Source organism: Coenobita brevimanus, chromosome 9 (genome assembly GCF_032717465.1).
Source record: "Coenobita brevimanus isolate Jiangsu-jjx chromosome 9, ASM3271746v2, whole genome shotgun sequence".
NCBI lineage: Eukaryota > Metazoa > Arthropoda > Malacostraca > Decapoda > Coenobitidae > Coenobita > Coenobita brevimanus.
In genome coordinates this window covers 6,620,879-6,642,189 of record NC_136962.1, presented here as the reverse complement: position 1 = coordinate 6,642,189, position 21,311 = coordinate 6,620,879, and the positions used below count along the sequence as shown (strand labels likewise).

General features: G+C 47.0%; 1 long non-coding RNA gene across 1 annotated transcript; it reads left to right on the top strand.

The window, feature by feature from the left end:
* The first annotated feature begins 1,730 nt into the window (after positions 1-1,730).
* LOC145409627 (uncharacterized) lies at positions 1,731-9,943 on the top strand. Its single transcript, XR_013899146.1, has 3 exons — positions 1,731-1,794; positions 3,107-3,323; positions 9,882-9,943. It is a non-coding gene; the product is annotated as an uncharacterized LOC145409627 (long non-coding RNA).
* The last annotated feature ends 11,368 nt before the right edge of the window (positions 9,944-21,311 follow it).

Genomic DNA, 21,311 nt, shown 5'->3' with positions numbered 1-21,311 from the left:
TTCATTTTCTGCTCTTGTTGTTATTTTCTTCTGTATGCTACATACTGTAGTGCTGTCACCCTCCATAACTCTGTGACCCCATTATTGCACAATTTTAACTCCCCAAAGAATACATTTTTACTTTCAGGCAAACACAATTTTGTGGATAAAAAAATGGTTTTCTGATTATTTTTTGTGGTTCATTTCATTTTGACTCATTTTCAGAATTGCCTCGTTTCCCTGTTTTTCCTGCCTCCTCCGTCCCTCTATTGAATGTAGGAACCCATGCAGAGAAAAGAAACATTTTTGCTGGAAAATGATGGTTCATATCAAATGGACTGAATAACAAATTGGAAAACCCATGTTTTATCCAAACCTAACCACATCTAACTTAACCTGACTGGGTGCGCCTTTGCTCCTCAGACTCCCCAAAGCATTAATGTAACCTCATCTAACCCAGTCACACTGCAGGGAAGAAAAATGAGACAATGAAGTTGGCAGTTTTAAGCATTAATCTAACTTCATCAAACTAAGGAAGTGGTTGTTGCTGGTGATGAGAGGAACCAGTAGAAAATAAAACTGTATACCCACTGTTTGCCAGTCAGTATAAAAAATGCAACACACCCTTGTTATACAGTCACTATAGTGTACAGTCATTTGCTTGTGAGATCAATACAAATTTAACATTTTTTTATTATACAGTCACTGTGATGCCTGATTTCTCATTACCAGTCTGTGATCTTTTTCTTGCTTTCATGATTACAGTGCAAAATACAATAAACAATTGGCCGTGTGGAGAGTGAGAGACTGATAAGGAGAGTGTATGTGAGTGAGGCAGAGGGGGAGAGAGGGAGGGGGAGGCCAAGGATGAGATGGAGGGATGGAGGGGAGAGGTGTATGAGAGAGAGGGGTGTGAGCTAGAAGCAGGGCAATGAAATAGCAGGGGAAAGGGCAACATGGAAGCGATTTGTTTGTGACCATCCCTTACGGGTTTAAGGCGTCTGGCAATACTGTAGATAGATAGAGAGTTTCATGGCAGTTGTAAAATGGTGGTGTGCCCTACCCAACTAAGCATCACCGGATTAGCAAGTGGAAAAGCAGGTGAATATACAATAATGAAAGTAGTAGAATCAGTTAGTTTCAGGAAAAGGTGTATATTGAATTTATCTCATTAAAACCAAGAAACAGTGTGCACCAAAGTGTGTGCTGAGTGAAGTATGGTATTCTTGCCAGCAGACTGGCAGAGTTCACCATCTAACCAAATCTCTCCCAGTAAATGGTACCATAATGTTAGTTTTTCATTTTCATTTTTTTCATTCATTTTTTTTTCATCATCCAATCCTACATTGCCCCATGAGGAGCATAGGAGCCCGGGGCTAGGCAAAGATGAGAGTGGCCAGCCTCACTCATCCCTGAGTGGCATTACATGAGCAATGAACCCCAACCACACCTTGGATATAAACCTGCACCAGCTTAATCTGATTGGAGCACTGTAATTACCCACTAAACCACCAGGCACCAACATTTAGTTATATGGTTACCACCCAGCGTAGTTTTTTTTTTTTTTTTTTTTTTTTTTTTTTAATATGTGAACAGTAACTCTAGATGTATGGGCACACAGCATATTTTCCTTAGAGTGATCCTTTTCACAGGCTGATATCTGAAAGCATCAGCCCGGTAAGGAAGGCACCAAGAAGGAGGCGCTGCAGATCTTGGCTGAACCATGCAAGTTATTATTGCTGGGAGATCCTGACGGGGGGAAGGGTGGTTGCCTGGACACCTGCATGAGGGGACCTTCGTGGATGGAGTGAGAAGGTGAGTTATGCTTAATTTGTACCTTACCCAGAATGAATGAGAATTACAAGGCTTGATGAATAAAAATATTGATGATAATGACATATGTATTTTCCTTTTTCTGGATCATAACTGCTCCATGTATAAGAGTGAGAAGAGAATTGATGGTGATGATACTGAATGGAGATTTGAGTGATGAGTTTTCCGTGAATGTTGGTGTGCATCAGGGGTCAGTTTTGAGTCCCATGTTGTTTATCATGGTACTTGAAGCCCTTTCACGTGACTTCAGAAATGGACTCCCGTGGGAGATGTTGTATGCTGATGATTTGGTGTTGATTACAGAGAGTGAAAGGGAGGTGGAGGAAAGATTTAGGAAGTGGAGAGATGGTATGGGGCACAAGGGCTTAAGGGTAAATGCAGATAAAACAAAAGTGATGATATCTAGGGTTGGTGGCAGTACTGTCAAAGACGAGGGAGAGTGGCCATGTGCAGTTTGCCACATGGGCTTGAGAAGTAATTCCATCTTGTGCGGTGTGTGTGATAAGTGGGTGCATAAGAGATGTAGTGGTATCAGAGGTAGACTGCGAGATAATGCTGATTTTATGTGTGCGGTGTGTCGGGGAGAGCAGGTGGAGATTGTCAGACGTGAAAGGATTGAACTTGCTGCTGAGTCTCTTGAGTGTGTGGAAGAGTTTTGTTATTTGGGAGACATGTTATGTGCTGGTGGTGGGGCTGGAGCAGCTCTGTGGCTAGGGTGAGCAGTGGCTGGAAGAAGTTCAGGGAGCTGTTGCCTCTCCTGACATTGAGAGGACTCTCCCTCCATGCTTAAGGGTCTTTATATGTGGCATGCATTAGGAGTGTAATGCTGTATGGTAGTGAGACCTGGGCAGTAAAGTAAGAGGATATTTGCAGGCTCAGACGCACAGAAATGACAGTGATTAGGTGGATGTGCAGTGCATCCTTGAGTGTGAGGCCTGGGGGGGCTAGGTTTACGATGGAAGAGTTAAGAGGTAGGATGGGACTGGAATGTGTTGATGTTGTGATGAGGAGGGGTAGATTGAGGTGGTTTGGGCATGTGGAGAGGATGGAGGTTGACGGTTGGGTGCAGAAAGTGAGAAACGTTAACTTTAGAGGTAGGGTTGTGAGAGGTAGGCAGAAAAACACCTTGGATGAAGTCATTGACTGTGACCCCAAGGATAAGGGACTGAATAGGGTGGCAGCTAGAGTTTGAGTTGCATGGAGAGGCGCCATTAGGTGATGTAGGCTGATGCATGCAAGCGTGTTGCAACCATTAAAAAACAAAGATGACAATGATAATGATTTTTGTCGGCAGATGGAGGAGTGGATGGTGAGTGTCATGGTGCCATCTTGTTCTGACATCAAGGTTGGCTGGAAATTGATGGAACCTGCTGACAGACAATACACCAGAGAGGAAGAAGATGGGAGAAACCTTTACTTTGCAGTGAACCAACGTGGGCTGCTGCTGTGATGATGATGGTGGACAGAATTGCAAGAAATCTGCATCCATTCATCTCACAGTGATGTTAAAGGTAAACCAGATTTCCTTTCCATATCCTTTGTAGATGCAGGCCTGGTCAGTCAGCCACACCCTAAGGATTTTTATACGCAGTGTCACTCTACCAGGGACCCGTTGGGTACGTCAGCTTAGCACCCTAGGAATTGTCAGGCATTAGGTTCTTCACTAGTTTAGCAAAGGCCAGTATGATCCCACATGTCTAGTGCTTCTGTATGTGTGAGAATTATTATTATTATTTATTTATTTTTTTTTTTTTGCTGGAGTTTTTGTGTATTATCTCTTCTTTAGTGATTACTGTTTGCATAGTACATGATAACATTTGTCTTTTGTTGCTGTTTATACCTTCTTAGTACTGTATCAGCATAGTCTGCATCAGTAGCAGCAGCACAATCACCCATACCTCTTTTCCTACCCTTGGATGGGGGGCGTGTGAGGTCGGGTGTAGAGAGTCAAAAAGAGAGAAGAGAGGGAGAGAGAAAATAACTAAGTCTGTCCAGTTGAATGAACCACACTAATAATTCCAGCTTCACTTTAGTAACATCAGTTTAACAACATAGTATTTGCATCAGTTAACATCATAGTATTTGTGTCAGTTAACATATTAGTATTTTGCATCAGTTAACATATTAGTATTTTGCATCAGTTAACAACATAGTATTTGCATCAGTAAACATATTAGTATTTGCATTGTTACATAGCCTATGATTTTATCATCCTTTGTATAATTCTAACGTACAGTATGCTGCATGTTTGATCACGATTCGCCTCGTGGCTTCCATAGTGAGTGTTCTACCTCACTCCCCCCCTCCTCCCTTATAGTAGAGTAAGTCGTTCTTTCTGTTGTTCAGAGCAGGATTGTCAACTCTTTGTCCCCTATGGCTTCATTTGCGCGTCCTTCTTACAAGTTGTATCAAGCTCTGCCGGCCCCTATATAATGAGCTCAGTCTCTGCATTAATTGCCACTTAGATCTACTCCTCATTTTGCTCACATCTCTGTCCTCCCCTGTACAGTTGTTATTATTGTGAGTGCTCAGGAAGTCTCCAACCATCTAGCAGCTGTGTAATTTGAGCATAAGTGTTATTACATTTTTCTTGTACTGTATAGCATAAGGTGTTAATTTGTAGGCCTAGTGAGGTTTTTGTGATTCATGTATATTTATGTCAGTCATTTTTTATAATATTTCGTATCTGTAATAAGATATCTTGCATTAACTGAGCATTATCTGGTTTTCTCATTTTATCAGGGCTGACTTAGATAAATTTACTCTTGCTAATTTCGTGTTAATAGAGGCTATTGCAGTTAACTATATATTTAACCTGTTTTTTGCCATTACATTATCCTTATGAGTCCTGAATGTTTAGTTGTTAGTTTGAGCATTAAACTTTAACTTATAATTTTACCTAACTCTTTTGTTTTGAACCTGGAACTTTGCGGGACAGTTTTCTCTGTTCCGTAACATAAATTTGGCGACCTCGCCAGGATATTCAGGATATTATCATAAGGATATTGCTTGATATTTTGTGACTGTGATCTATTCATGATGTCTACTATTACTACTCTTGATGAAGCCAAAGATTTTTTGTCAAATGTGCAAACAGTGTGTGATGTAGAAAACAGAACAAAGAATGAACTTAAGCTTGTTGCTCAACAATTGGGAATTGTTGTTCGCTCTCATCATTCTAAAGATCAAATTGTCGACATGATTAATGAAAGCTTGTTTAATGTAACTCCTCCAAATAAGCAAACGCAGATTGAATTAGCTAAGTTACAGCTAGCCCTGCAGGAGGCTCATGCTAAGGAGGCTGAGTTTCAGGCACGTTCTCAGGAGGCACAAATTGAACTTGCTAGGATTCAGACAGACCATGAGTATCGCATGAAACAAGGTGGAACTGGATCATCTAGCTCTGATGATTTTGATGTGGCTAAAAATGTTAAACTTGTCCCTCCTTTTAATGAATCTGATTTAACAAAATATTTTCAGTTGTTTGAGAGGGTAGCTACAGGTTTTAATTGGCCCAAAGAGTATTGGCCAGTACTCCTTCAAACTGTTCTCACCGGTAAAGCTCAAGTAACTTATGCATCTTTGCCTCAGGATCAATCTGATAATTATGATGTAGTTAAGAGCTTGATTCTTAAGGCCTATGAGCTTGTTCCTGAAGCCTATAGAGTAAAATTTAGGACAACTTACAAGCAAGATAAGCAATCCCATGTTGAGTATGCAAAAATCAAAGAAGATCTGTTAGAGCAGTGGTTAAATTCTAAGAATGTGGATTCTGATTTTGACAAATTTAAGCAGATGATTTTGCTGGAGGACTTCAAAAGGTGTATTAATAAAGATGTAAGCCTATATCTTGATGAGAGAAGAATAGATAATTTGTCTGATGCTACAGTTTTAGCTGATGAATATGTTCTCACTCACAAGAGATATTCTAAAGAAAAAAAGAAAGCTGAGAGTAAGTACGTTGCCTCTACTCAGAGTACAGGCAACAGGAAAGAGAATAAAGATGATGTTTCTCAGGAAGTAAATACCAGCTTCACCTCTAGATTTCAGAAAAGTAAATGTACTTATTGTAGTAAGCTTGGTCATACTACGGAGAAATGTTTCAGGAGACAGCGTGATGTGAACAAAAAGGAGTCTTTAAATATTCAGTCAATTGGTCTAGTGTCCACCCTTGAGAGTTCCCAAAATTCTTTAACTGAGTTAACTGAACCTGCTTTGAGGGGTAAATTAAATTCTCATGATGAAGCTTCTCTTTTGAGCAGTAACGTGGGTGGCAATCTCAAGAGTTCATGTGCTAATTTCCTGTCTGATGGTTTTGTCAGTCCTCTGGACAGTAATGACAGGAAATCAGTTAAAATATATCGTGATACAGATGCTTGCCAATCCCTTATGCTGACCAGTGTTCTAGGCTCTAATGTTAATTCCTTTGATGAAACTGTAATCTTACAAGGTGTAGGGAATAATTACTTTTCTGTCCCTCTGTGCAGAGTGAATTTAGAGTCTGGTTTTGTTAATGGTTCCGTTATGGTTGGGTTGGTTGAGACACTCCCAATGTCAGGTGTAACTTTCTTACTTGGAAATGATATTGGTGGAAGTCAAGTGTGTCCAGCTCCTCAGTTGTCTAGTGAGCCAGTGGCTGCGGCCCAGGATTGTGATGTCCCTGATGTGTTCCCTGCATGTGCTGTCACTAGGGCTAAGTCTAAAGTTACTGGTGACTTAGAGGATAATGATGATGATGATGTTATCCTAGCTGACACTTTTCTTGCTAATTTGGACCACTCACCAGATGAGGCAGTACCCCGTAGTGTTGATAATTTGTCTCGTCAAGAGTTGGTTGAGTTGCAGGTTGCTGACCCTGAGTTGAAAGGTCTAGCTAACTCTGCTTGCAGTGAGGAAGAGTCAGCTGGTGCTTCTACTTGTTATTATATAAAGTCAGGAGTACTTATGAGGAAGTGGAGACTGTCTGTGCAAAACAAATAAAAATAATTCCAAAGCTTATTTTGTGTGGATGTGATGGAGTGGAGAGGTACATGAGAGAGGGGGGTGTGAGCTGGGAGCAGGGCAGTGAAATGGCGGGGGACAGGACGACATGGAGGCGATTTGTTTGCGGCCATCCATTACGGGATTGAGGCGTCTTGCAGTAGATAGATGGGTAGATTATTTTCTATATAGTGCACATCACATGTTTGGTCCTCCCTTGGAAAGCTTATTGTATTTAGCATCTTGTTCCAGAGTTCTTTCTGTAATCTATTCATCTGTCTATCTATCTATAGCCCGACGCCGTAATTTCACAAAGGGTGGCCGTAGACAAAACGCCTCCAAGTTGCTCTGTCACCCACCATTTGACTGCCCTCCCCCCAACTCACTCCCCCCTCCCTCATATACCTCAACTCCATCCCTCCACCTTATCCTCGGTCTCCCCTTCCCTCTCCCTCCCTCCACCTCACCTACATACACCCTCTTAGTCAGTCTTTAATCCTCCATTCTCTCCACATGTCCAAACCACCTCAGTGTTGTTCTCTTTCTGTAAACACTAATATTTTATAATGTCAGTAATGTCACCAGGGTTAACCAAATGTATAAAACAGCAGTAGACAAAATTTGAACATGTTACTCACCCAGGTCAACTCTGGAACTGTCTCCCTCTGTCTGTATTTCCTACTTCCTGTGACCTCCAGTCTTTCAAACGCAGTGTGTCCAGGCATCTCGAAATGAACAGATCTTGAATTTGGCTCTCTTTTGTGTTGTTTTTGTTTTTTCTTGGAAGGAACGGTTTGCGGGCTCCTGGCCTTTGGTTCCTTCTTCCTTGCATTACAACAAAAACATTATTGCTGTTTCTTGTGCTGATGTCCCAGCTGTGATCACTGACATGTGCTACTTCAGGGGTATTCCCCAGGGATTCCCCAGAATAAATACAACTTCTATCTATCTATCTATTGCCAGACGCCTCAATCCCATAAGGGTGGCCACAAACAAATCGCCTCCATGTTGCCCTATTCCCCACCATTTCACTGCCCTGCTCCCAGCCCACTCCCCCCTCCCTCATATACCTCTCCACTCCATCCCTCCATCTCATCCTTGGTCTCTCCCTCCTGCTCCCCCCCTCCACCTCACTCACATACACTCTCCTTGTTAGTCAGGCGCTAATAATAGATGGTATAAATATACCATAGCATGTAATTAACCTCTGATGTAGGCAGCTGTGTTCAGTGGGATGTTTTATATGTTATCCTACACCATTGTCTGGGTTAGATAAAGCTGAAATAAATTCTCTTACAGTTAATTTTGTAGTAAACCATTATTATCATGGATATGTGGTAGGTGGGGGCGCTCACCATCAACTCACTCAATGTAGTGCTGCTCTTGGGTGTCTGCCCTTTCCTCCATCCTTCTTTCGTGTCTTCCTCTTCTGTCTTTCTTTCCTTCATCCTTTCCTTTTCCTTCTGCCTGTGGGTGACTCTACACTGAGTGACAAACCAAATGGTATCCTATACACCAGAAACCATTTACTACGCTGGGTGGTAACTATATAACCAAATTTGGGCGCCTGGTGGTTTAGTGGGTAATTAAGGCGCTCCAATCGGATTGAGCCTATGCAGGTTTATATCCAAGGGGTGGTTGGGGTTTATTGCTCACGTAATGCCACTCAGGGATGAGTGAGGTTGGTCACTGTCATCTTAAAAGTCAGGACCAACTTGCCTAGCCCCGGACTCCTACGCTCCTCATGGGGCAACGTAGGATTGGATGATGGATGGATGGCTTGTCATGGATGTTCTACACTGACACTGAGGCTACACATACATGCAGACATAGTTGCCCAATACAGACAGAAAGCCAGCAGGTGGTGGAGTGAAGCTGACTGTATGGACAACAATTTGGGACAATAAAAAGTGAGAGACTGACGAGGAGAATGTATGTGAGTGAGGTGGAGGGGGAGGGAGAGAGAGGGAGGCCAAGGATGAGATGGAGGGGTGGAGTGGAGAGGTATATGGAGAGGAGGGTGTGAGCTAGAAGCAGGGCAGTGAAATGAGGGGGGACAGGGCGACATTGAGGTGATTTGATTGTGGCCACCCCTTACGTGATTAAGGCATCTGGGAATAGATAGATAGATAGATAGAAAAAAGCCCATGGACCTTATTGCAAGCTTCTACCAAAAATGGCCATCCCTCTGCCCTTTCTTTGCTACTGTCTGTACAGGTATACCTCGATATACGATGCCCCTAGATGCCATACCCCGGCTTAGCAATGGGGGTAAAAATACTGTACCAACATACCCTGCCTATCGATGGCCAATCCCCAGTATAACGATGGGTATTATTTTTTTACCAATTTTTATGATATTTTAGACTAAAATTGTGTGTTTAGGTTGATTTATAAACTGTTTTTAGATTAATGTGTTTTAGCCGTAGGTGGGGTGAACATTGTCATTTTGGGGTACAGTTTACTAAGTTTGATTTTTTCCAGACTTATATTTGGCAGTTTTTATCTTTTATTTGTTGGTTTTAGTGAGTTATTTACAGGTGTTAGGCTTAGGTTAGCTTCTTTTACAGCTGTTAGGCCATTAGATTGGCTTTAAACTTGTTTTGGGACTCATTTGGGTGGGTTTAGGACTTGGTTGGGGTGGAAACTCAAGGCTCAGAAACGCATCCCATTACTTTACATGTTAAATCTACTCCGATGTACGATAGCCCGCCTAATGATGGGTTCTTACTTAACCTGTTGCATCATTAAACTGGGGTATACCTGTATTTCCTATTGTCTTTGTCTTTATTTCCCACTTTCTTCCCCTGTCTGCATTTCCTACTTTCTTCCCCTGTCTGCATTTCCTACTGTCTTCCTCTGTCTGCATTTGCTGCTGCTTTCTTCTGTTTATTTCTGTTTTCCCCTGTTTACATTTCCTGCTGTCATCCTCCATCTTTATTTCTGTTTTCCTCAGTCTGTATTTCCTGCTGTCATCCTCCGTCTTTATTTCCTACTGTCTGTCCTCCAAATGTCGGGCCAGCACTGAACAGACCCAGCCCCCAAGTTGACGAAGGCTGGCTGTTGATATTACGTTTCTCTTTCCACAGTGACACCATCAGCAAGGCCTTGAAGCAGCTGCCAGTCAAATTTGCCTGCCAGGGTGTTGGTGAGGCCTGGCTGGACTGGTGGTGGTGGCACAACACTGGCTGCCAACAGGGTCATCTGGGGCAGCAGTTTTTAACCTGTGGTGCTGGCGTCCCGAGGGGGCGCTGAAAGCAGTATTAAGGGCTGCTGGAAAATGCTGTATTATTATTATTATTATTTATTTATTTATTTATTTATTTATTTGCTTAGTATTGGCATCCTTGATGTTTTACTTTTGGAGATTGTATAAAATAAATTGGTCAAGCTGTACTTCCCTTTACTTTACAGTACTTTATCCTTGTAGTTGTGAAGCAGCTGTAATGCCAGTACCAGATGCTGTAGTGCCAGTACCAGATGCTGTAGTGCCAGTACCACATGCTGTAGTGCCAGTACCACATGCTGTAGTGCCAGTACCACATGCTGTAGTGCCAGTACCACATGCTGTAGTGCCAGTACCTGATGTAATGGTGCTGCACTAACACCACACTACAAGGGCTGCTGATGCTGGAATAGGTCAAGAAACACTGACCTGGCAAGTAGGCTGGACAACAGGTTAGACAGCAGGTTGGATACCAGGCTGATATATCCTATTACTACTACTGCTACTATGACTACAAAAGCAAAAGCTACTAGTTACAGCTACAATAAACTACTATTACAACTACAAGAAACTACTACTACTATTACAACTACAACAAACTACTACTACAACTACAATACAAAAAAACTAAATAAGAATAATGCTGCACCTCCACCACAACTACTACTACTGCTACTAGCACACCACCACTATTGCTACTACTACTACTACTACCACCACCACACCACGACCACCACTACTATTACTACCACACCACCACCACTACTACTACTACTACTACCACCACCACACCACGACCACCACTACTATTACTACCACACCACCACCACCACCACTACTACTACTACTACTACTACTACCACCACCACCACCACCACTACTACTATACTACTGCAACTACTACAACTGCCCTACCACCACCACCCCTATTACTATACTACTACCACTACTACTACCCCACCACCATCACCACTACTACTGTACTACTGCTATTACTATTGCTGCTGCTGCTGCTACTACTACTACTACCACCACCACCACCACCACTACTACTGCTTCTAGTACCACCACCAATACCACCACCAGGTCCACCACTACTACTATTGCTACTACCACAACCACCACCACTACTACTGCTGCTACTACTACTACTAGCACCACAACCATCACCACAACTACTGCTACTACAACTACCACTATCATTACTACTATTACTACTACTGCTGCTGCTGCTGCTACTTCTATCACCATCACCACCACTACCACTACTACTACTACTACCGGTACTACTACTGCTACTACCCCTGCTACTGCTACTACTACCAGCATCTCAACCACCACCACCATTACTACTACTACAACTACTACTACTATTATTACCACCACCATCACCACTATTACTGCTACTAGTATTACATATACTACTACTACTACTAGTATTACATATACTACTACTACTACTACCACCTCCACTACTACTGCTACTCCCACCACCACCACCACCACCATTACTACTACTACTACTGCTACTACTACTACTACTACTGCTACTGCTTCTACTACCACCACCACTACTACTACTACAACTACTACTATTGCTTCTACTACCACCTCCGCCACCACCACCACCACTACTACTACTACTACTACGTAGTACTACTACTACTGCCACCACCACCACCACTACTACTACTACTACTACTACGTAGTACTACTACTACTACTACGTAGTACTACTACTACTGCCACCACCACCACCACCACCACTACTACTACTACTACTACTACTGCCACCACCACCACCACCACCACTACTACTACTACTACTACTACTGCCACCACCACCACCACTACTACTACTACTACTACTACTACGTAGTACTACTACTACTGCCACCACCACCACCACCACTACTACTACTACTACTGCCACCACCACCACCACCACTACTACTACTACTACTACTGCCACCACCACCACCACCACCACTACTACTACTACTACTACTACTGCCACCACCACCACCACTACTACTACTACTACTACTGCCACCACCACCACCACCACCACCACCACCACTACTACTACTACTACTACTGCCACCACCACCACTACTACTACTACTACTACTACTACTGCCACCACCACCACCACCACCACTACTACTACTACTACTACTACTACTATGTAGTACTACTACTACTGCCACCACCACCACCACCACCACCACTACTACTACTACTACTACTACTACTACTACTACTACTACTATGTAGTACTACTACTACTGCCACCACCACCACCACCACCACTACTACTACTACTACTACTACTGCCACCACCACCACCACTACTACTACTACTACTACTACTGCTACCACCACCACCACTACCACTACTACTACTACTACTACTACTGCTACTGTTTCTACTACCACCTCCACCACTACTACTACTACTACTGCTTCTACTACCACCTCCACCACCACTACCACTACTACTACTACTACTACTACCAGTACTACTGCTACTGCTTCTTCTACCACCTTCACCACTACTATTACTACTACTATTACTACTGCCACCACCACCACCACCACCACCACTACTACTACTACTACCACCACCTCCACTACTACTGCTACTCCCACCACCACCACCATTACTACTACTACTACTGCTACTACTACTACTACTACTACTACTACTACTACTGCTACTACTACTACTACTACTACTACTACTACTGCTACTACTACTACTACTACTACTACTACTACTACTGCTATTGCTTCTTCTGCCACCTTCACCACTACTATTACTACTACTGTTACTACTGCCACCACCACCACTACTACTACTACTGCCACCACCACCACCACCACTACTACTACTACTACTGCCACCACCACCACCACCACCACTACTACGACTACTGCCACCACCACCACCACTACTACTACTACTGCCACCACCACTACCATGGTCGGGGTTGGGATGCACGCCAGCAGAGATAAATAAAAATGTGATATTTCAGGTGAATATCATCAACCCAGACGACTAAATTAGCGCTGGGAGTATGGAGGGTGAGAGACTAACTAGGAGAGTGTATGTGAATGAGGTGGAGGGGGAGGAGAGCGAGAAGACCGAGGAAGACACGGAGGGATGGAGGAGGGAGGTATAGTTTGAGGGATGGGGTGAAAGTGGGAGGGATGGAGGATGAGACTAACTAGGAGTGTATGTGAGATGGAGGAGGAGAGATGGAGGGATGAAGTAGAGAGGTATATGAGAGGGGGGTGTAAGTTAGGGGTGTCCCCCCAACTTACACCCCCCTCTCATATACCTGCGACATGGCGGGGGACAGGGCGACATGGAGGCGAGTTGTTTGTGGACACCCCTTACAGAATTAAGGCGTCTGACTATAGATAGATAGATAGATAGATACGGATCATATTAAAGATAAATATTAATCAGCAGGATAAAAACGAGTCTTTCATCTCGAACTAGAGCTCGGTGAACCATAGAAGCTTCGAATCCTGTCAGTCACCCACTAACCGTGAGAGGGGGAGGACGCTCGAGCTGTGTGCATATTCTGTGTTGATGGTGTTTAAACAGCTTCCCCATCTTGCCGAGATGAAGGAAGGTAAGCGAGGATATTGTTCATCAGTTCTTTGATAATTACTAGTTCTTTGAGATGAACCAAATCGTCCTTATAATTGTGAAAGTGGTGTGGAAATAAGTTATCTGAGAGGAATGTGGAGCTACGTGGAGAGACAGACAGACAAATGAGAAGTAAAGGAACGCTGTGGTGTTGATGTGGATGTGGAGTTACGTGGAGAGACAGACAGACAAATAAGGAAGTAAAGGAGCGTTGTGGTGAAGATGTGGATGTGAGGAGTTACATGGAGAGACAGAAAGACATAACGAAGTAAAGGAGAGTTGCGGTGTTGTTGTGGATGTGGAGTTACGGGGAGAGACAGCCACACGAGTAAGGAAGTGAAGGAGCGTTGTGGTGTCTGTAGAGTTAAATGGAGAGACAAACAGACAAATAAGGAAGTAGGAGCGTTGTGGTGTTGATGTGGATGTGGAGTTACATTGAGAGACAGACAGACAAATGAGGATGTGAAGGAGCGTTGTGGTGTCTGTGTGGATGTAGAGTTACATGGAGAAACAGACAGATAGACAAATAAGGATGTGAAGGAGCGTTGTGATGTTGATGTGGATGTGGAGTTACGTGGAGAGACATACAAATAAGGAAGTAAAGGAGCATTGCGGTGTCTGTGAATGTAGCGTTACGTGGAGAGACAGACAGACAAATGAGGATGTGAAGGAGCTTTGAGGCGTTGATGTGGATGTGGAGTTACGTGGAGAGACAGACAAATAAGGAAGTAAAGGAGTGTTGCGGTGTCTGTGTGGATGTAGAGTTACGTGGAGAGACAGACAGACAAATAAGGATGTGAAGGATGCTGTGGTGATGATGTGGATGTGGAGTTACGTGGAGAGACAGACAGACAGATGGGGAAGTGATGGAGCGTTGTGGTGTGATGTGGATGTGGAGTTACGTGGAGAGACAGACAGACAAATAAGGAAGTAAAGGAGCGTCGTGGTGTTGATGTGGATGTGGAATTACATAGAGAGACAGACAGACAAATGAGGATGTGGAGGAGCGTTGTGGTGGTGATGTGGATGTGGAGTTACGTGGAGAGACAGACAGATAAATGAGGATGTGGAGGAGCGTTGTGGCGTTGATGTGGATGTGATTGATAGTGTTGGGAAAAGCACCCTGAGATGATTTGGCAACGTGGAGTTAATGGAGAGTGAGAGACTGACTAGGAGAGTGTCTGTGTGTGAAGTGGAGCGTGATCGAGGGAGAGGGAGACCGAGGAAGAGATGGAGGGGTATGGTGGAGAGGTGTATGCATGAGGAGAGTGTGAACTGGCGGGAGGACAGACAGATGCTGGACAAGGTGACACGGAGATTGTGTGTGGCATAGCACTTCTTCGTGACTAGCATCATATTAGAGTTTATTTCACGTAGCTCAGTGGCAGAATAAGACAATGCTGCGGCTCCACTTACAGAGCACTTCTTCGTGACTAGCATCATATTCCAACGTTAATCTATTGTTACATCTTTGCAGTGAAGATGGAGAGAGGGCAGTAATAATAATAATAATAATAATAATAATATGATGATGATGATGATGATGATGGTGATGATGAGTATGACTCTCTCTCTCTCTCTCTCTCTCTCTCTCTCTCTCTCTCTCTCTCTCACACACACACACACACACACACACACACACACACATACACCACATTATTTCGTCAACCCCTTCATTTGGTGACATCCTATTTCTCCCCTTCTCCTCTCTCTCTCTCTCTCTCTCTCTCTCTCTCTCTCTCTCTCTCTCTCTCTCTCTCTCTCTCTCTCTCTCTCTCTCTCTCTCTCGTGCGGTATCAAAACATAATAATAATAATAATGATAATAATAATAATAATAATCTCATGCCAGGAAGCTTTTTAGTCAGAGGTATAACTTCATTACGAGAATTAGACAAAGAAAACGGAAAAAATGGGGATAAACACTATGAGGCGAAAATACAGGTGTGGTGGCAAGATTAATTAGGCTCCTAGCACCTGTCCCCATCGGTCTGAAGGATCGGGGTTGGGTGGGGTGCAGTGGGGTAGGATTGGGGTTGGGTGGGGTGCAGTGGGGTAGGAGTGGGGTTGGGTGGGGTAGGAGTGGGGTTGGGTGGGGTGAGGTGGGGTAGGATTGGGGTTGGGTGGGGTGCAGTGGGGTAGGAGTGGGGTGCAGTGGGGTAGGAGTGGGGTTGGGTGGGGTGCGGTGGGGTAGGAGTGGGGTTGGGTGCGGTGCAGGGGGGTAGGATTGGGGTTGGGTGGGGTGCAGTGGGGTAGGAGTGGGGTTCGGTGGGGGGGGGTGCGGTGGGGTAGGAGTGGGGTTGGGTGGGGTGCGGTGGGGTAGGAGTGAGGTTGGGTGGGGTGCAGTGGGGTAGGATTGGGGTTGGGTGGGGTGCAGTGGGGTAGGATTGGGGTTGGGTGGGGTGCAGTGGGGTAGGAGTGGGGTTGGGTGGGGTGCAGTGGGGTAGGAGTGGGGTTGGGTGGGGTGCGGTGGGGTAGGAGTGGGGTTGGGTGGGGTGCAGTGAGGTAGGAGTGGGGTTGGGTGGGGTGCGGTGGGGTAGGATTGGGGTTGGGTGGGGTGCAGTGGGGTAGGAGTGGGGTTAGGTGGGGTTGGGTGGGGTAGGATTGGGGTTGGGTGGGGTGAGGTGGGGAAGGATTGGGGTTGGGTGGGGTTGGGTGGGGTAGGAGTGGGTTCTGTGGGTGGTGTGGGGTTGGGTGGGGTAGGAGTGGGGTTGGGTGGGGTGCAGTGGGGTAGGATTGAGGTTGGGTGGGGTGCAGTGGGGTAGGAGTGGGGTTGGGTGGGGTGCAGTGGGGTAGGAGGGGGCTGGGTGGGGTGCAGTGGGGTAGGATTGAGGTTGGGTGGGGTGCAGTGGGGTAGGATTGGGGTTGGGTGGGGTGCAGTGGGGTAGGATTGGGGTTGGGTGGGGTGCAGTGGGGTAGGATTGGGTTCAGTGGGTGGAGTGGGGTTGGATGGGGTGCAGGGGGTTGGAGTGGGGTTGAGTGGGGTGCAGAGGGGTAGGATTGGGGTTGGATGGAGTGAAATGGGGTAGAATTGGGGTTGGGTGGGGTTGGGTGGGGTAGGAGGGGGTTGGGTGGGGTGCAGTGGGGTAGGATTGGGGTTGGGTGGGGTAGGAGGGGGTTGGGTGGGATGCAGTGGGGTAGGAGGGGGTTGGGTGGGGTGCAGTGGGGTAGGAGTGGAGTTGGATGGGGTGCAGTGGGGTAGGATCGGGGTTGGGTGGGGTAGGAGAGGGTTGGGTGGGGTGCAGAGGGTTGGAATTGGGTTGGGTGGGGTGCAGGGGGTTGGGTGAGGTTCAGTGGGGTAGGAGGGGGTTGGATGGAGTGCAGGGGGTAGGAGGGGGTTGGGTGGGGTGCAGGGGGTTGGGTGGGGTGCAGGGGGTGCAGGGGGTTGGGTGGGGTGCAGGGGGTGCAGGGGGTTGGATGGGGTGCAGGGGGTAGGAGGGGGTTGGGTGGGGTGCAGGGGGTGCAGGGGGTTGGATGGGGTGCAGGGGGTTGGATGGGGTGCAGGGGGTTGGGTGGGGTGCAGGGGGTTGGGTGGGGTGCAGGGGGTGCAGGGGGTGCAGGGGGTGCAGGGGGTTGGGTGGGGTGCAGGGGGTTGGATGGGGTGCAGGGGGTTGGATGGGGTGCAGGGGGTTGGATGGGGTGCAGGGGGTTGGGTGGGGTGCAGGGGGTGCAGGGGGTTGGATGGGGTGCAGGGGGTTGGATGGGGTGCAGGGGGTTGGGTGGGGTGCAGGGGGTTGGATGGGGTGCAGGGGGTTGGGTGGGGTGCAGGGGGTTGGATGGGGTGCAGGGGGTTGGATGGGGTGCAGGGGGATGGGTGGGGTGCAGGGGGTTGGGTGGGGTGCAGGGGGATGGGTGGGGTGCAGGGGGATGGGTGGGGTGCAGGGGGTGTGGATGGGGTGCAGGGGGTTGGGTGGGGTGCAGGGGGTGGGGGATGGGTGGGGTGCAGTGGGTGGAGTGGGGTTGGGTGGGGTGCAGGGGGTGCAGGGGGTGCAGGGGGTTGGATGGGGTGCAGGGGGTTGGGTGGGGTGCAGGGGGTTGGATGGGGTGCAGGGGGTAGGAGGGGGATGGGTGGGGTGCAGGGGGTTGGAGGGGGTTGGGTGGGGTGCTGGGGGTTGGATGGGGTGCAGGGGGTAGGAGGGGGATGGGTGGGGTGCAGGGGGTTGGAGGGGGATGGGTGGGGTGCAGGGGGTTGGACGGGGTGCAGGGGGTTGGGTGGGGTGCAGGGGGTAGGAGGGGGATGGGTGGGGTGCAGGGGGTTGGAGGGGGTTGGATGGGGTGCATGGGGTTGGATGGGGTGCAGGGGGTTGGATGGGGTGCAGGGGGTTGGGTGGGGTGCAGGGGGTGCAGGGGGTGCAGGGGGTTGGGTGGGGTGCAGGAGGTAGGAGGAGGATGGGTGGGGTGCAGGGGGTGCAGGGGGTTGGATGGGGTGCAGGGGGTTGGATGGGGTGCAGGGGGTTGGGTGGGGTGCAGGGGGTAGGAGGGGGATGGGTGGGATGCAGGGGGTTGGAGGGGGTTGGATGGGGTGCAGGGAGTTGGATGGGGTGCAGGGGGTTGGATGGGGTGCAGGGGGTTGGATGGGGTGCAGGGGGTTGGATGGGGTGCAGGAGGTAGGAGGGGGATGGGTGGGGTGCAGGGGGTGGAGTGGGGTTGGGTGGGGTGCAGGGGGTTGGGTGGGGTGCAGTGGGTTGTGAGGGGTTGGGAGGGGTTCAGTGGGTAGAGTGGGGTTGGAGTGGGGTGCAGGGGGTTGGAGTGGGGTTGGGTGAGGTGTAATATTAGTCGGAACAAATGTAATAAATCGTTCTCAGTGTGGCAGTTAATGAAGACGGTTCCTGTGCCATCATCTTGAGAGGGTTTCCTTAAGCTGCTTGGAATCCTCTGAAGCCTGACAATGAGAAAGAGTAAAAAATGACGTCAGCAGATGGAATGCGTTGTTCTAGGCGCCAGGGATCGAGTCCTGGAGGTGGACAGATGTTTTTATGTAGTGTAGACGTATTATACTTTATTTCTGATACCTCCAGACGATGTTATGTAGCTTCAGGTAGCCTTGTCTTATGGAAGGACTCACTGGAATGTATGTCTAACCTCTCCATTTCGAAAAACTGATTTGCGTCGTCGTACTGAAATGACCTGGCACTCCCGCATTCCTCGCATTAGATGGCGCCACCGCTGCACTGTGCGACGGGAGGAGGTCAAGCGGTCCAGACCTCTCTTTTTACCCTAACTTGGCCTAAAATTGCCCTCTCTGTCTGTCTGTCTGTCTGTCTGTCTGCTCTCTCTGTTTCTCTCTCTCTCTCTCTTTCCCTCTCTCTGTCTCTGTCTCTGTCTGTCTGTCTGTCTGTCTCTCTCTCTCTCTCTCTCTCTCTCTCTCTCTCTCTCTCTCTCTCTCTCTTGAATGCTGAGTCGTAGGTATAGATGAAGTGGGTGGAATTTTTCGTCCTGTTGTATGTTATTCCCGTAGCTCAGAGGCAAAGACAATACTACGGCCCTGCATCCACTTCATAGCACTGCTTCGTGACTAGCATCGTATTCTAATGTTTGCTACAGGTCAGAAATGGAGATGGGGAGATGGCAAGTGCATATATAGCCAGGCTAGTGTGAGTATTTATCGCATCATCTCTGCCAGACTCCTTTGCATCTCTCTCAGCCAAACAGCATAGTCCCTCCGTCAGCTGGACATAGAGCACTGCCGAGCATTAGAGGGTTAGCTTAGGCATTTATTAACCCCCTGATGCTCGGGACAGTTCTAGTGACGTTGCAGTTAAACCAGACGATTTTACTGAGCTGAGGGCGAGTCATAGGAGCCTTAGAGAGTTAATACACTGTCAGCACTAACGCCCGCATGATTGGAATAACTCTAGCATTTCTTTGCAGCTGACAAGAGGCGATTTGATTCAGCCGAGTGCATAGGAGCCTGACAGATACGGTAAATAAAAATAACACAGGGAAGGTGAGGACAGTATTGTAAATTATGCAAAATAAAAAGGAGAAAAAAAACACTAAGTCCTGTTTTATTTGCTCCCTATACTGTATGTAAGTAGATATACGATACTCTTTACTTCTTCGTGACTAGCATTAAATTAGTCTTATGCATCTTAAGTGGTTCTAGATCGTAACAACGCTTCCTTAGCAACTTATTCTGCATGGTACACTTTAATATTACTTTGTTTTTTGCAGGTAACAACTTAGGAAAATACAGTAGAAGTTTCCGACCTCCATCAGGTGTAACCGTAATGGCCGAGTCTGTATAGGCTTGGCTATCTAAATCAGATGACCCGGGTTCAATCCCTGGGAGGATAGAGGTGAAAGTTTAAAGATATTTGTGGCGGGTCTGTATTGACTTGCTGTGCACATGCATACTTACACGAACTGTTACACACACATAAAGACACAGACATACTCTTAAGCACTCAGTCACACACACCTATAGACAGACACACAACATACTGCATCAGGGTAGGGCGTGGAAGGTAGGGGGGTTTTATTTCAAAGTCCACAAAAGGTATACCTTTTTTGGCCTTTGCAATAAAACCCCCCTACCTTCCACGCCCTACCCTTATGCATGTGTTCTGCTGTAGGTGGCGTGTCTGTCTTGGTGTGTGTGTGTCTATGTTGGTGGATGTGTGCGTGTGACGTGTCTTGTGTGAGTGTGTGTAAGTGTAGACTTTTACATTCCCCCCCCCGGCAGTTCAACTGCGTGACTGCCCCACCCCCGCCATGTCACTATGTGACTGCCAAACAACCTTAATTAACCACTAAGTCAACCGGGAGTCGAACCCGGGTCCAAATGACATGCCACTAAGGACACTGCCCCATGTTTAAATATACCTCTATCTCCCGGGATTTGAACCCGGGTCTTCAAGGTGGCAGGCCACCTCTCTATTCACTCGGCCACTACGGCCCTGGAAGAATTGCGGCCAGAACTGGTGCTGTATTTTAGTTATTTGGTACCAATAATAAACAAGGGCAGACTGACCTGTATTGCTTATACAGTATTAAGTTGTATTAAGTCGCTAAGGAAGAGTTGTTACGATATCTCCAGAGCCACCTAGAACACTTAAGACTAATTCAATACAATGCTGGTCAAGAAGAAGTGCAGTATTATGTTTCTGGGCCACATTCGGAGCAGTAATAAGCTTTGATAAGGGGGCAGTGTCTACCTAATAGCAAAACCCTGATGGCTTTTGGCAAGGGTGACTATGACATAAGCCTGGAACGTAGAGCGGCTTTGATGACAGTGCCAAAGGTGTCAAAGGAATCGGTGTTTGGGTCTCCTTTAAGGCATAAGGCAAAGGAATAACCATAACTACACTGATAATGGCTTGGATAAAAGGCCACCACTTGTACAGTACCTACAGTGGCTTGGATAACACAGCCAGCCCTCCTCCTAACACAGACAGCCCTCCTCTAACACAGCCCTCCTCCTGACACAGCCCTTCTCCTAACACAGCCCTTCTCTAACACAGCCCTCCTCCTAACACAGCCCTCCTCCTAACACAGCCCTTCTCCTAACACAGCCCTTCTCTAACACAGCCCTCCTCCTAACACAGCCCTCCTCCTAACACAGCCCTTCTCCTAACAGACAGCCCTCCTCTTAACATGGGCAGCCCTCCTCCTAACACAGACAACCCTCCTC